Source organism: Rhea pennata, chromosome 5, assembly GCF_028389875.1.
Source record: "Rhea pennata isolate bPtePen1 chromosome 5, bPtePen1.pri, whole genome shotgun sequence".
NCBI lineage: Eukaryota > Metazoa > Chordata > Aves > Rheiformes > Rheidae > Rhea > Rhea pennata.
The window spans coordinates 14,992,551-15,008,232 of NC_084667.1; the positions used below are offsets into that span (position 1 = coordinate 14,992,551).

At 41.9% G+C, this 15,682-nt stretch overlaps 1 protein-coding gene across 2 annotated transcripts in view; it reads right to left on the bottom strand.

The window, feature by feature from the left end:
- NUMB (NUMB endocytic adaptor protein) overlaps positions 1–11,653 on the bottom strand; it is a 95,252-nt gene extending 83,599 nt beyond the window's left edge. For both annotated transcript variants that reach the window (XM_062576726.1, XM_062576721.1), the window contains exon 1: positions 11,578–11,653. The gene's annotated coding sequence lies outside the window, so the exon portion shown is untranslated. The remainder of the gene's footprint in view (positions 1–11,577) is intronic.
- Positions 11,654–15,682: the final 4,029 nt, after the last annotated feature.

Genomic DNA, 15,682 nt, shown 5'->3' on the forward strand with positions numbered 1-15,682 from the left:
AGAGGCTTACAACCATAATCACAGGGTTATAAGCATCTTGCAGCTTGGAGTACCTTAGCCGTAGAAAGCGAAAGGACTCATGTCGCATCTGTGTTTTACTTGCTACACTGAGCAGTAAAATCCCCTTTTCAATAGCATTCTGGGATTCCTAGCTTTTTCCCCATGAATCAAACAGGAGAAGCTGTTCCATACTCTAATGCCATTTTAGTTTGTGAAATCAGCCAAGAATTTACAATTTTCCTCAATTTCCTCTAATTTCTGTGAATCATAAGAATTTTATTTTGAATCAGACTTCTATTTATTTCACTGAATATAGAATTATACAGTCTGCTATTGTTCTGCTTCCTCTGCTTTCTGTTAACCTGAACTTCTGTTGTTAACACGTTCCATCAGTCACAAAAAACCATCCCCTCTCCTAACTGTTTAAACAAGACCACTACACAGTAATACAGATTTACTACAAAGTAAAGGAGAGTTTCAAGCACATGTTAACAGAAACAATTATCACCCTTCAGATAATCAATAGTTAACAATATTTCCACTCCTGGAAAGATAGGTCATAAATATCTTAAACAAATGTGAAGAACTTTCATATTTGTGCTCTGGACAAGACAGAGTAAAGGAATACTTGGCACTTTAAACAATAACCACTGAACACATTTACCAAGTGTATAAACTTAAACAATCCCAAATCCATTAAAGAATTATAACTGTACAAACTAATATACATTAGTGACAGTACTCTCAGTTAAGTCCTTTACAAACGTCACTGGGAATACAAACTTTCCAGGTGGGTGAGGTCATGAATTCCTATCTTAAGGAAAAAAAAACTACAAATCACACTAAAGAAGAGAATTACAATTAAACCCCAGAAATAGTTCTTGCTGCTGACACATGACAGTATGACTATGTGTCAGGTTCTAGAAATCCTTTCAGCAGGTATCACCAGCTGCCATGTGAAGTGAGTATCTGGAACACACACATCTGGAGGAGAAAACTAGACAAGACTGAAAAAATGTGTATGAAATTGCATGTAAACGCATTCCATTAGGCCTCTGCTGCTTTTTGTTTGCTTTTAAAAGCACAAAAACCTCATGCAGTGCTTCTGAGAAAAGACTAAAAACAAAAATCTTCTCATCTTTGCCACTAATTATTGTCACCACTACTTACTGTCTTTAATCATTTTGACCTGTTTAAAAGCAGCAAAGCGCTAAGAATTATCAAGATTCAACAAACTACTCTGCTTACACTGTAGGAGCTATTAAGTCCTGTGTGGAAGGGCTAGTCACAGCTCCGTGAAAACAGTTATCTGGAGAAGCAACTCCCAGCACATTTCATACATGCACCTGTCCCCACGTTTTGAAAGCAAAATGTCTCAAGAATTACACCCGCATCTTACGTGCCTTATAAGCACCCTGGGACAATAAACCACGGACAGCGCAGTGTTAAAAAAACAACATTCCTGCCACAAACTGTGGCTCCACAAACGCAATGAAATATGTCTGAAAACAAGTCCTGGAAGATGGAATTAATCCCAACCCAGACCTCAAAATACTATGGCTATAACCATTTTAAATCCAAGATAGAGCAGTAATCCTCAGGATTTGGGAGTGATATGAAATAAGATTGGCAGATGCCAGTCCCTTTCTACTGATGAAACTGGGACAGCAGTTCACAGTACATTGATCTAATATCTGGTCTAGTTCTATGCCAAAAAAGGTATAATGCCAGCTCAGGTAGAGTAGTAAAGGAATCATTAGTTATTCCATAAGGCTAAATGGCAACATAATCACAATTAATCAGTTATTATACATGTGGTAGGTCTTAATGCAGAAAGATATGCATTAGAAAGTTGAAAGACTTTCTTTGAAAGGAGAAAGAAAGCTCATGTAGAATTTACCCAGACCAAACGCTGCAGTAAACCGAACAATAAGCAATCCTTTATGTTACCCTCACATTAAGGAGATTGGAATAAGCATGATTGCGCATTTTAGAAATAACTGGAGCCAGGGGCAATTACGTATGTGTGAAGTGGAACAAGAATTCAACCCCATAGCTTGGCTCCAGAAAAGAAATGATATAGAAGTTTTACATTCCTTGTAGAAGATCTTAAGGAAGATTTTAGGACTAGATTTTTTTTCCCTATTGTAAGGGAAATGGAGTTTGTCTTGCTAAGGACAATGTTTAGATCTACAGGTGGATCAAGCTTCATAATCATACCCTTAATCATCTTAGCATTTGCCTACATTTTGTCCACTCCAGCTGGTCCCATTTCCCACTTGATCTAATGCCATAAAGAGCAAAACATCCATTCAATTACTTCTATTTACTCTCCGTAAGAGGGCTGCATAGCCTTTGTTTGCAGCAACCCATACTTCTAAGGCTATTATGAGAGGGAATAAAACTAAGTCTGGCTGCTGGACTGTGAGATACTATAGCTGAAACAAGCAATGTTCGTTAAGGCAACGAACAGAACCCACATCACTTCCTTCTAGCAGTGGCACAACCCCACCGTGCTTTCTCCCCCACCCAGAGGTCCAGTGCTAGGGTTTGTAGAAATGGAAACAGGGAACTGATCCTGTTGAAAACAAACCCAGGGGAGGAAAAAAAAATGTTTTTAAAACAAGCTCAGTTCCTTGATTCCACGTGCATGAGGCAGTGACCGCAGTGCGGGCACTTACTAAACAGAGCTTCTTCATGGAAGGAAGAGAGTGAGGACTAATCACCCAGGAAAATCTGTCTGGAAAACAAACCAGGCCAAAAACAAAGAGCCATTCTGGACTAGAATCAATCCAAGAAAGGAAACTGATACTGAAACACTCCCAGGATACTAAACTGCAATTCAAAAGTTCAAGAAGTTTAGCCATCAAGCCAAAATTCAGCATCTCAGGCAATTTCAGGATACATTACATCTGCAAAAAAAGTTTCCCACTTCTGAACAGCTAGAATACTTTTTTCTGAAGTATAGAAGGAAAAAGAGTAATAATCAAACAAATGAATTAAATTCCTGCAGGTTAGAGACAAACACTAATAGGGGAATGCTAGCTGTTTTGTGGAAAATTTTTTTCAACCGAGAGAACATAGATTATTACGAAATTAAGACAGAAATATGATGAATAAGGAAATTAAGACAGACTGAGATCAGATTTCCGTTCTGCATTTAACCAAAAAATACATATATTTTGATCAATTTCTTTATCATCCCTAGTATTTCTAAATTAAGAATAACACTTCCACAGTTCACAGGACCACACTATTTGGCGTTAGGTATATCTATATTTTCACCTCAGCACTGTCTGCCTCAAACAGAATGAGGCAAGAACTAAGTCTACAGTACTAGAGAGAGCAATTTAGCAATTGTTAAATTAATACATGCCAGAGCCAAATTCTTTTTTTCATATGAACGACAAACATTGTTTATACTGTAAGAGTTTCAGAATTTCAGTAAGAGTTTCAGGTCCTTAGTTTAAAGTCAACAAATACTGTAAGCAGACATTCATTTTCACAGTATCACATTCAGTATCACATTCATTTTTTAGCCTGAGTTGTATTTCTAGCTTATACACAGGCAAGTTACTTAAGACAATCTGGATCTGACTGCTCTGCAAACACTTACATGCAAAAGTGCATAACACCCAAAGCAAAATTTAATTACATAGAGAATAACTGATTACAGCTAAAAATAAAAGTATAGGACTGTCAGAAAATGAGGCAACTGACAAGAAATTACATGCATATCAGTAAGTAATAAATATCATGTATGAGAGCAAAAAAAAAAAGTAATTTCTAAAAGAGATGTCATATTTTTAAAAATAAGAAAAACTTTCATATAGTACCACATATTATACATCATTTATAAGGGGCATACCCTACCTCACTAGAGAGCAAAGAAATATTTACAAATTTTAACAGTTCAGATTTGTGCCAAATCAATCTTACCAGTCTTCCTTTAATATCTTTGAACAATTATGAACTATTTTATTGAAGTGTTAGGGAAAAAAACAATAGTGATCTTATCTGGAAGATACCATTTCCATTTACATGCTTTCACTGTGTGCTCCTTATGAAAAATCAAAACCACAAGGTTTTCAGATTGGCTAAGAGCAAAAACAAAACAAACTATTGATGTACCACTGCTCTACTCTTGAGAGGCTATGCAGTAGTCACTTAACTTAGTTACTGTTCTATTCACTAAGCTGTTAGATGAGTCTCTAGGCCCCAAAACGTCATCAGAAACTAGTCAGTTAGAATTTGCCCAAACAAAATAAGACCTAAAAAGAACATTATTTCTGCATAACCCTATTAGGGGACATTTCAAATAAAATGATAAATAAGCTAGATTTTATAGTGATGTGATACATTTAATCTAAATACATCCAGAGAATTCTACAGAGCATTTGGTGGTTCTATTTGATTTGCCAATTACACACAGTAAATCCAAAACACAGCTTAGATGAAGAATACACAATCAAGTACAAAAAGGCTGTTAGAAAAACAATTTTAGATAAACATTCTGACAAACATGCTGACAAATAATACAGGCTGACTAAACTGCAATCCTTCAGTCCCCTGCTTAAGGTTGACTTTCTGCTACCAAGTTAAGAGAAATACACAGGTCTGACCAGTTGTTTTTTATAGTCTGTCTTCTTTGTGTAGAAAATCTACATATGACACAGAAGAGAGAATGCTTTAAATGAACTAATTGTCCCAGAGAAATAAATTCATGCAACTTTTTTTTTAAAAAGTAATCCTAATGTGTAAATACATAAAGAATTCATGACACTGTTCCAAAGCCACTCCAGTTTAAAAAGAACATACTTTTTCCAAGTAAATACAGTAATCTATCCAGAAAATACCAGAATGTATAGACACAAGTAAAATTGAACATTTAATGCTAACTTTTACTCCGATAATGTTGAAGGCCGCCTAACTGGTGGCCCCAAAAAAGCCACTAAAAAGCTACCAAAAAATACAGCAACACACATTCCGCATTGTGCATCTTTTTAAACACGGATGAATATCAATGAACCAGTAAGAAAATGCATCTATAAGCTTGCTATAAAAATTAGTTAACTGTTTTGATAATCAAGCAATAGAATTGCCATGATTGCCAAAAATATTTGTAAAACAATGTAAAGCAATTCATTCTCATACTTCTTAAGGACAGGTGCGATTATCACCCAGCACTTCAAAGTTGGAAATTAAGCATGCTGTAGTATCAATCACCAAGTTCACTACTAACCAAATGACTTGCAAAGACCTCTTGGATAAATTCAGTTTAAATACATGCAACAGAAGCAGACAAAGAGTATCATATCATGAGATATGGCAAGCTGATTTAACACCTCACTGCTGCTGAAAGAGAGGCTCCTCGTCTCCCCCCACCCCCGCACAACTGTGTCCCCTCCAGTGATCATCGAAGCCTTCAGAGCTGCTTTAATACACTAAAATGGCACAGAAAAAAAAGTGGAATAAGGTACCAGGGTAAGATCAGATTGCCTGAAGCTGAGGCAGAGGCAAGACTTCTCCCTTTGCAACAAACCATCAGGTTGGCTCAGCTGACCAATCATAGGTAAAAAACAGAAACAGTCATTTTAACGTATCCTTGACAGTACTAATGCATAAAAGAGAAATAACTAGTACAGCAAGGAAGAAAGCCACAAACACATATGTAAACACTTTCAGAAGAATTGGTAAATATTTGCTAGAATACAAAAAGCAAAAAACAATATTGCAACCACCAAACTCTGCCAAAGCTGTACTATGCAAAACCCTAAAAGAGGTACTCTAATTTCTATACATGACATTTACAAACTGGCTTATTGCAATGGACATACAGGTGATGCATTTGAACCTGATATGCAATGACTTGACATAAATGCGGACTCTGCAGTGATCAGGAATTCAGTGTAGAATCTGTGCAGAAACCTGTGTCTAATACAAAACAATAGATGTCGTCTGCTATCACCATAATCACAAGTAAATTCTCTCTCAAGTATTTCAGACTAAATTAAGCCTTGTAGGCTTTTTAAAAACAATTTATCACACCTCATTCTTGTAAGTGAAAAAAAAAAACAGGCAGAATGTTAAGCAAGATTCAGCAATAAAATAACCAATCTCCAAAAAGCAAAAAACCAAAAGAGTACCTTCATTATGAAGGGTTATAAGTAAAGATATCCACACCAGGAGAAATAATTTACGAAACTGAAAAATTCATCAGTATTACTGCTGAAATGCCAGTAGCCACAATCTCCAGAACAAAATAACCTTTGCAGCCATACAGTTACAGAGACCATTACAAATCAGTACATATCAACCGTGTTTTTATGAAAAGTATCCCTGGTTGTTTTCCACAGAATTTAGTTCATTGCTTTGAGGTAAGAAATAAGTATTAGAGCAAGAAGTCAAGCCAGCTATAAGGTTGCTATGAAAGATGGTATTTGGCTATTTGCTTCACACAAACTGTTCTAGTGCTACAGACCTCCAGAAAAAAAAAATGTTGAGAATAACATTAGAATATTAGTCTTAAAAACATTAGAAGGAAGAAATATACTTTATTTTCCTCACATACTATGTGTACAAAATAAAAGAAAAAAGCAGCCTTGAATTTGCACTTTTACCATTAGTTATTAACCAAAAATTAGCACTGGCTCATACCAGTTATGAAACAAGGTTCCATTTTGTGTTTTTCCTCTGTACTGGGAATGAATTCCTATGTCTCCATAGATTTTTACTTCAACAGTTGATGAATTAAGACTTTTGAAAGTAGACTATCCTCACTCAAAATCTTAAGTTAACATCAGAAAGATATCCAGTTGGCTTTCAGCTCACTAAAGACCCAAGAGTTTTATAACTACTATATTCACTTGCAAGGCAAACTGAGAAGCTACGATAGTTTGGCAGTTTTATACCTGGTTCTGCCCATCAGCAAACTGCACAGCCTCAGGAATGTCAAGTACTGGCAGATTATGGAAGCCAGCTTTTTTGTTGTTGTTAAAAAAATCTAAAATTATGTTACTGCTAAGAAAAAAAACTAGAACAAGATGTTGAACTGTATCAATAAAGTTTAAACAACATTACAAGTTGGAAAGAAGGATGTTCCCCCTACCCTCCAAAATTATCTGAATAAAAGTAGTCATATTCAGATCAAGAATGGTTAACGTGTGCTAAAAGTGCTTCTGGCCAAGTGCACCAGCATATATTTTTTTCTTAGCAAGATCAATAGTACTTGTCATTGCTAAATCTGTGCCCAGGGATGAAGCACAAGCCGATGATCAAATATCTACAAAAACCAGCTCTGCTTTAATTTTAATATGTATGCCCAGAGAGTTTAAGAGCACTGTTTACAACCCAGCTCACCAGGAAGTTCCAGATTGTTGTATTCCAGTATAGGAAAACTAACCAGAAAAACATCTAAGTAGTTTGGGCCAAGTTTTAATACACTATATTTGCAACTATTATTCCACTTAGTCATCTAACAACTTTTGCTCTGACTTCAAAATCAAACCCACCAGCAAAAACCCAAGAATCCTACAGATTCAGTACTGAAGGAAACTGAGGACTTGTCTCTAACTCCAAAACTCTGAAATGAATGCCTCCACCTTTTTCTAGAGTATCTTTAAATTTCAACATCCACTTTCCTCTTTCAGTCAGTTTCTGATATGGAAATCATTTGTCCTGATACAGTTTTAGTCACAACACCGCACAAAAGACACATACATCACTACTCCAAGCCATCAGACCTCATAACTACAGAACAGCAAGACTGTACAAAGAAATACTCTAAGAACAGACGCTCAACAGTGTGATTCAAGTTTTCACTGATGTATCTCCTAAAACACAGTTAAAAGATCATGGATAAACGTGTAACTGCAGTTACATGTGTCATGATGCCACTTATGCTTCTAGAATGAGGGCAGCTTACTAACGCTTGCAAGTTTATCAGTACAAGTCTCAACCAATGAGAATGAAGAAAAGGCCACTGGCTCTTGCACAATGGGAAAGTATTTCTGATCTTGCTTCAGTTATGAATGTTTCCTTCTTTCTGGTGCAACATCTGCTTTTACATACATTGTAAATAATATCAATTCAAAATGGGTATTTGATGGATCTCAGAATTAAGATAAGAAAAAACATCCTTTTCCAGACCACAGCCAGAGGTTACTACCTTTAGTCTGTCTGTAGCTCCTCATTCTCTTCTCACCACTGCTACCACCAAATCAACATGTCAGCGGAGAAAAACAAAAGAACATTCTCTATCTGATTTGAGTTTGTATCAGCCATGCCAGTTTAAAACAATTTGCTAGAGGCCCTTGCTAACCCAGGTCATTTTGATTGAAAAGTACACCTCCAGAAGAGCTCAAGCAAATTTAAATCAGAGCTACCATGGCCTCATCTCTACCATGGCCCCATTCCTGCTCCATATTTCATTCAGTAGATGGTCAGCCAGTTCAGAAAGGTGATCCAGCCAAAACCTAACAAAGCAGAAAAAGCAATTCATTATCAGCCTGATTAACTCCCAGACTTGGCTTAACTTACAGCTATGAAGATTCTTGTGCCAGCAGAGGAAGATACATAGTCAAGAAGGAGGCAGGACCACAGCAGCCTGTTTCTTGGGCCTTTCAAGTTTTTTGAAAGGCTTAAACAAACTTAAAATAGAGCTTCTTCTGAAAAGAGTGGTCACAGACACCGCTGCCTCCTCCTCCTCCTCCTGTGTAAGCAATAACATTTGCACAGCCACACAGTCAGCCAGTTCAAGCAGTGGATCCAATTGGAGCTCATTACTTTTCTGTAGTACTGTTTTCAGCAGTGCTAGCAAGAGGGGGTGAAACGATCATTTTGGCAAAAGCACTGCCAGAGAAAGCAAAATTGCTCTGGCAGCAATGCAATAACATGGCTGTGGAGCACACACGTTAAAAGCCTCAGTCTGATCAAGTTTAAGCTTGGTCTTCTCTAGAAACAGAAAGACAATATGCTCTAATGTCACTTATTAAAAATCAAGATGCTGCACTGACAAAGTATCTACAGCTTTAATATAGGTTTAATGTAGGATCAACGAAAACTCTAAAACTAAGACTAGGACCATAGTTCCACATTAGCCTAAACCAATCTTGCCTGCTAAGCTGGCAAAATAAATAAATATATAAATAACCATCAATCCCTCCCTCCCCACTCCTCCCAAAAAGAATAAGGTCAACACATCATCAGATGAGTGCAACAAATAGGATAGGACCCCAAAAATCAGCAATTATACTAGCTTAGGCTGTCATGAGAATCTCTCACATCAGAGATTCTGAAAAATATCTTTTCTAGAATGAGTTAAGATGTACTTTGAAAAAAAACAGTAAATTGTCATAATTTTATAGCAATACTGTGCAGTTCTATTTACTAGTGGAATAAAAACAACTACTGGTAGAATTAAAGTAGTACTGTAATAAGCTATTACAAACATGGTAAGAACTGCAACAATACACTTTCCTGGTAGATTCTATTCCAGGGGTGGCAAGCACTTTTGCAAGGCTTTTTACTGTCATTTCAAAAAGTTTTAACCCAACCACCCTCATTATAGCAGGAAAAAAAAGTACTTAAGATGATTCTGACTCCAAGCAGCTAAATCAAACTACAAAACGTAATGCTTAAAGTCTTGCAAGTTTTGAAAGCCCAGTGGGTTTTGGTCTATTTTTTAATGCATAATGCCAGAGGGTTTCAAAACAGTAGAGTAAGAAGACAAGTGAACTTGTCTGGTCCGTCTAGTTTACCTGCAACCTTCAGTTTCCACACATTTAAAAGAAATAACGCAGAAAAGTGACTCCCAAACTGAAAAATACAACTCAAATCAAACATTTAAATCCTTACTATCAGAAAATGTATTTCATATATATGCTTCGGGAAAAAAAATGTTCTTTGATATGCGATACTTTGAGTTCTATAAATCAGAGTTTTCACTGAAGCTTAAAACCAACACCTTATTGAATTACAGATTAATCAGTTTACTCTAGGGTAAATTAGGCTATCAAAATCATTTAAGAATCACCGACAAGGGTGAACACGCCTCAAATGCATTGTTTTGGACTTTCATCACTTTTTCCCCCCCTTTCTGTAATATCTTTTTGGGGGAGCAGATGCATGTCCACGGAGAATTGCCAAGAGATGAAGAAATGGAAAACATACACTGATGAGCAGAAAAACAGTACAGATTAATACTGTTTCTCTATGGTAACCATTAACTTCTGCATAATCATAAAGACCATTTTAGCAGTAACTGTAGATCAATAAGTCAAATAGAACTGATGAGTCAGAAATCCATTTAAATATTTACACTTTTTGCTACAAGCCATACCTAGAATAATATTGTAGCCAAACAGAATGACTATGCCTTCCATTTTACCTAGTCTCCTCTTTCAAGAGCCTATCTGGAGAAGCAGTAAGACCAAAAAAAAAACAAAAAAAAAACAATCAGATATTGTTAACAGTTACAAGCATCTCCTACTATGGACAGCTTAATTAAGAAATATTGACAGCAACCTTGAACGCACAATAACGCACACATTAAACAGAAGTGAACCCAAAAGCTCCCTCATCATTTCACAGAACGTTAATGGGCAAGTTACATAAATCTAGTGGATTGAAGGAGTTTTAGACTGGAGCTGCGGCAAGACATTAACTCTCCTCCGAGAGATGCATCATATCACTCTTTAAGGCTGTTCATTTCCATAAGTGCTATAAAACGAGTTAAGCGCATTCCAAACAGAAGCTGCATTTAACCCTCTATTAGCTACTGAAAATTAAGCTAAGTTGTATTTGTCCATGATTAGCGTTCACTTCAGCATACTGTAGCTCCCTGTGTAATACGTGGCTGCTCATCAACCCCTGCTGCATTTTGCATGACAAACGGGACCGGTATCCTTTTATGCGATCTCGCAGGCTGTTATATGCACAAAAAATAAAAATAAAAAATGGGGGGGAAGGGGGGGGGTAAGGGAAAAGAAAGAGGTACCGGCGAGACCAAGCCGGCCTCGCTCAGGTGAGGAGCCGAGTCTCACGGAAGACGATGCCCGGGGCTCTCTCGCCCCAAGTGGGAGCAGCAAGTGCTCCCGCCTCGGCGGCTGCCCCAGCCGCCGCCAAACTTCCGCGCACTTCAGCCTCGGCTCCGAGGAGGGACGCGCCGTCCGGCGGCGGCGGGCGGCGCCGCGCCAGGGACCCTCCTGGGGCACCGGGGCGGGATCCGAGGCCTAGGAGAGACCTCGGCCCCGGGCAATCCCGGCCGAGGCAAGGCAGGAAGCGGCCGCTCTCCCGGCGGGGCTGCCCCCCCGAGCCGCGGCCCCTCGCCCCCACCGCCGCCGCGGGCTCCACCTGCGCCCCGCGGCCGCCCGGGGCGGGAGCGCAGGGCGCGGAGCCGCCGCCGCCGCCGCCGCCTGCCCCCGGGCCCGGCCCCGCCTCAGGCGCTCCGCCGCGCCGGGACCCCGCCGCCGCGCACCGCGGGGCTCGCGCACCGCCGCGGGCCCGGCGCCCCCTCCCTCCCCGGCCGCGGCGGCGAGGGCCCCTCCCGCGCCGTGCCGCGGGCCCGGCCGCCCTCACCTGCCGCCCGCAGCCTCCTCCCTTCAGCGCCTCCTCAGCCGCCCGTCGCCACCGAGCAGCGCCGCCGCCGCTCCCCCCTCCCGCCCCCCGACCGGCAGCGGCTCCCGCCCCCGCGGCCCGCCACGCCCATGCTCGCGGCCCATTGGTCCCCCGCCCCGCCGCCGAGCCCTCTGATTGCCGCGAGCAGCTGCTCGTCAAGGCCCCGACTCCGCCTCTCTCCACCCACGGGTCCCGAGTGTTTTATTCACTCCGGGGCTTTGGCGCCCCACTCTTTGCCTGCCGCTCCTGATTGGCTGAAGCGACCGAAGCTGAGCGCTGGGATAGGCTGGCAGAGGTGCCAGCTGGGGCCGGTAGACCCGCCTCCCCGCTCCGGGTTCGTCTGCGCCGGCGCCGGGGGCCGTTGGGTTGCGCGGCGGCCGGGCGGGCGGGCGCTGCCTGGGTAGGGCCGCGCCGCGAGTCCGCGCCCGCCGCGGTTCTGGCTGCTGGGGCGAGATCGGGGGCCGGGGGAGGCCGCCAAGGGCCCTCGAGTAGGAACCTGCTTTTGAGGTCCCTACCCAAAACCAGAAAGACTTTAGCCGTCTTTCTGCAGGATTTCGCTCAGCAGTCGCTGCTCTTTTCCTCTCAGCCGTGACACCGTTCCCGAGTGAAAAAAAAGGGGCCGTTGAGCCAAAGGAACCCGCGAGCGGAAGCCCGCCGTCGGGGAATTTCGGCCTCCAAAGGCTTTGGAGGCGCGTGGAGCTACGTGGCCGCGCTCCCCTTGCGTAAAGGCAGCCGCCGCCGGCCGTGCGGGAGAGCGCCCGCGCGGGCGTTCGCCCGACGCACCTCGCGGGAAGCACTCGCGTGTCGTTGCGGTGAACGTTTCCCACAAACCCAGAGCGCCTCGCAAGAGGGGCGCCCACCTCGCCTCGCCCCACCGCGGCGGGAGGCGAGGTGCCCGGCTCCCGCGGGCCGCGAGCGGGCCCCAGCGCTGCCTCGGCTCCCTTGGGCCTGCTGCCGCCCTCCTTCCCGCGACTCTTCTTGAGGCCCCAGACGCCCTGCCCAAGCTTTCTCGCTTACGCCCGAGCAGCGCTAAGGTGCCCCCGCTTTCGAAGTGCTGCCAGCGCCAGCGGGGGAGCTGCGCGTCTCGGGGAGGTTTCCCAGGAAAGAGAGGTTTCCCTGGGGGATCCTCCGCATCCCGCACCCGTGTGACTGCGCTTTGGGATCCGCAACGTTTCCAACAGCTGCCTCCTCTCACCAGCCGTTCAGGCAGCTGCTGCATCCACAATGCAAGCTAGAGCAGTCCTCAGAGCATTCAGCTGTAGCAAAAACACAGGAAATGCAAAGATTACATGAACTTTCTCCCTATCCTTATCTTCTCCCTGCATGTACCATCCCACTTGCTCCTCTTTGTTTCTGTATCCAGCAAAGAAACAGAGCAAGGAGGAATATGGCAACCAGCAATAAAACCAAGCAACTAAAATCAGTGGTGATTTCAGGAACATCCTGTGCACAGATGGCTTACCAAGTTCGCATGGGAGGTGCTGGGGCACAAGCGTGAGTTTCAGTCTGATGCTCCAACTCCCAAATTATCCCTTGTTTGAGTATTAAACTAAGAAGGAAATACATGGGGGGGTTTTCTAACATCTTTTTGCATATCATTTTACTTGGAAAGCAAAACCAAAGTAGAAGCTGCCTCCTTCTCACAGTTGCTTCCCGGATACTTTCAGCCTGCTGCTCTCAAGACACCAGCATCACACAGCTATGTCTGAGTTAGTGTTTCAAAATGATTACGCAGACACTTCTACCAGTCCTGAGTTTTGTTCTGTTTTTATGAAAGCTAAAGCCAGATCTGACCTGGCGTAACTCTTAGTATGTTGTATTCTCAATAGCTTGGGTTTAACTTTTCATTTTAGTTACAGATATAGTCTCTGGATTTCCGACAGAATTTTGATTAAGCATGGTGCTTTAAACTTTAATTCCTAAGGAACAATCTCCGTATTGTCAACAAGCTACTTTCAAATGGGATGTATTTGTGGGTTGGTAACCGAAAAGCCAGGACATGCTATTGTAAATAAAGTTCCAATATGTTCTTCAGCTATATATAGTTGTATCAAATATTTATCTTGAACCATGCCTTAGATATTTAAATTAATTTGTTCCCTTGCTGTTTTTCTTCTCAGCTCTGTTTGTACCTCCCTAACTTGGCTTCCGTATACAGTCACTGGTGACTGAGGGGAGAGGAGGCTGTGTTGGGAAAGGAAAGGAAGGTGACCCTACGGGTGACCTTAGACTGAACTAATTGACCATCTAACACAGCGAACTGCACGTTTGCTGCGTGGATCTGAGTGGTCAAGTCATGTCATGTGTAGTCACTTGTCCTGCAGAGAGTTCCCGTAAGAGGAGGAAAACAAATTCTGCAAGGCCTGATTTTGGAAGCAAAACTTCAAGGTGCTCTAATCCTTGCAGCTTTGAAGAAATGAGAAGAGAATTCAGAGCATACCCAAAAAATCCTACCCAGTTTTCCCGTTGCACCTCAAAACCTGCCTTTATGAGCAAGAACAAGAGTCCATAAGCAATGTGCAGGATTAACGGACTTAGCCGTTCGTGTCATGCCCACTTCTGTGAGCGGTGCCACTACAAGAAGATCCTGGTCTCAGGGGTCGGTGGGATTGTGTGGCATCCCCAAAAGGCTTCTGAGAATCTGACACACAGGCTCAGGATAACACAGACTCCATATCCTCGCTGCGGATGCCTGGAGGCTTAACACCATTCTTTCCTATTGGCTATCTAAAACAACGTGAGCGATTAAATCTCAATTCTCTAATCACACTGTAACATTATCCTTTCTGGGAACAAGCCATACCAATATAAATATTACAGCATAAGCATTTCTGTGCTACAACTGTGCTCACCTGAGAGGAATGCCACCTTTCTGACAATACAGATAAAGCAGTGGGAGCTTGTGTGTGTGGACGAGTGCCGAAAGTGCTCAAAAATACTTCTAGAAGCTTCCATGCTGTCCCTCTAGTAGGAATACAAATCTAATACTGAAAGCAAAAATGCAAGCGCTACCATGCACAGGCTTTCTGCTGTCGTGCTCTGAGTAGACCTGAACAGTATACTTGCTAAACTGAGACAGCCTGTCTGCCCCTCTATTTGCATCTTGGTAATTTTGCATCAGAGGTGAGGGAGCAATTTCAGAGTACGTCAGGAAAACATTGGTGTAGACAATTTTTTATCCATTTATCAGGAAAGAAAAGATAAAGTCCCTGTGAGACTTCTGCAAAGGAGAAAGTTACTGAAGAGGTAAACATTGCATGGCACTGCTATATGATAGTATTGCTGTATGTTCATTTTGAAAGGGTGGGCTTAAATATGTTTTATGAGCAAAGCTATGTAGTTGCCATAATTAATACAGAAAGGATGCAGACAAAATAATAATAAACCTTTAAAATCCTTCTTCCGTGGAAAAGCCTAAGCCAAACAGCTTTTCAAGAGCCATGCTTTGTGCATATTAAAAGAGTACTCTCTAGCACAAGATACGGGATGCATGCAGGAACAGCCTGATATGCCTTCTATCACAATTGTCCTTATGTGAGTAATCCTATAGGGCAAATATTTCATTCTGATTCTCTTTGCATCATTTTATGATGCACATTTTCCCCTTGGGGCTGTTTACTTTTCTCCCTCTGCTGCAAAGCAAGAAGACTGGAGTCTCGGAGTCTGCAGCTTTGTGTTTAGTCACTGCCTATGGAGTCCCTGCAAATGGTATCTGCTCAATGCTACCAAATATTATATGGCATGTATTAAGAACAAAAATATTCCCATAAAACTACTTCAGAAATGCTTTACAAAATGAACACTGGGATCCTAGTGGGAATGAGAGGTGACAACTCAGTTTTTATCTAATTTTATCTAATTTCAACTTCAATTTAATTTAATTTAAGTTTTAGTGTGTATTTTACCATCATATAGGGCAAGGGTAAATGTGTGTGCTTCAAAAATTCCTCCAGAAAGATCATTTCATAGGGAGCCTGGCCCATTTAATTACTATTTTTATAAATTTGTTTTAATTAGACTGTTCCATGGCAAGGAAGGCTTATTTTCTCAGTGGGGCTCTGTGTAC